Raw genomic sequence first — 1,465 nt, forward strand, 5'->3', positions numbered from 1 at the left:
TAGGTGATCAATTAAGTTGAACGCTGTCAGTTATTCAGAAAAAATTTAATTACGTGAGAAAAGCATTTTCAGGACTCGATTTTCAACAAGAAAATGCCCCTGTTCATTAATCCAGGCTATTGGCAATTTTTTCGAAGAAGAGGCGTTGAAGGTACTAGAATGGCCGGCATATAGTTCAGATCTTAATACTATTCAACATTTATGGGCGAATTTTAGGCAGCGCTTACGAAAACAGACTGTTTTTGTCTGAAGATTTAGAAGAAAAGGCGTCTGAAGTTTGGAACGAAATTGACGCAGATGCCGTGAGAAACCTGTATGAAAACTATACAAACCGGGCTCGTTATAAGAGAACAAATTTAAACACAAAATGTTCTATTAATTGATATTTGTAAAGCTTTTTAAAAAATACTCATATGTTCGTAGCTTTTTGGTACCAGAGTCAATTTACTTATTTAATCCAAAAACTTAATTTTACTTTTTGAGAAAAGAAAAAAAATTTGAGAAGTAAGATTGTGTCCAAGATTGTTTCAATTCAAGCTTTGTTTATGTGAAGCTCTAGCCCAGCTCTTTATTTTGAACACTTCGTTCTCTGGTATTGATTCCAGTATTCGGCGGTTTTGTCTTTCTTTGTCACTATTCGTGGATTCTTTTTATCGCCTTTTTGTGTATTTCTAATTCGTCTAATTGGTTGATACATTGCCTTAGGTTGTTGTTTCCTCCATTTGTCTATGTTCTTGTTTTGATTCTGTATTGTGGCAATTTTCACACAATTAAATTTGAATCACTTAGTGTCTTTCCCTCTGCAATTGACTTTATATCCGTGCAAATATGTGTTTACGCAGTTGTAATTTTCCAATTTCAGGCGTTTTTTCTTTCGTCATTGAATATTTTAGAAAATTGAATATTGGTTTTAGAATATTGGTCCTGCGTTTACTTTGAGCTCTTCTTTTGTTCTGTTATACTTGCAGTTAATGTTCAAATATTTTGAAAATGCTTTATATAAATCGCTTCATTGATGTGCTTGAGCAACGTTTTGCAGCTTTTTCTAAAACAATGATATTGTTCAGTTTTTTCATTGTCTTCCGCTGAGTCTTTCTTTTGTTTGCAGTTCTCAACTCTTTCGTGGCAGTTGAATAAATTTTCCATATCTTATTGAGTCTTAGAATGTTTATTTCTACGCAATTGGTAAGTTTTTCGTCTTCACCAAGTTCTATTGCTCAAGAATTTTGCCATTTTTTCACCTTTTTCATGAACCTGCTGACTGAGAGTTTACCTTTTTCAAAAAGAGTTCATTTTAGCTGTTAGCATTGTTTTCCCTTTCGCTTTTCTTGTCCAGATAGAAAGTGTAGTTTTAATTTCTTGGTACCCTTCATCCGGATTGAGTGACAATCCTGTACTTATAATTCCCAGTATTTTGAAGTTGAGTGTTCAGGCGCTTCGTAGTTTGACTATATAAATATGGACG

This window comes from Convolutriloba macropyga, chromosome 10 (assembly GCF_964194025.1).
Source record: "Convolutriloba macropyga chromosome 10, txConMacr16.3, whole genome shotgun sequence".
Classification (NCBI taxonomy): Eukaryota; Metazoa; Xenacoelomorpha; order Acoela; family Convolutidae; genus Convolutriloba; species Convolutriloba macropyga.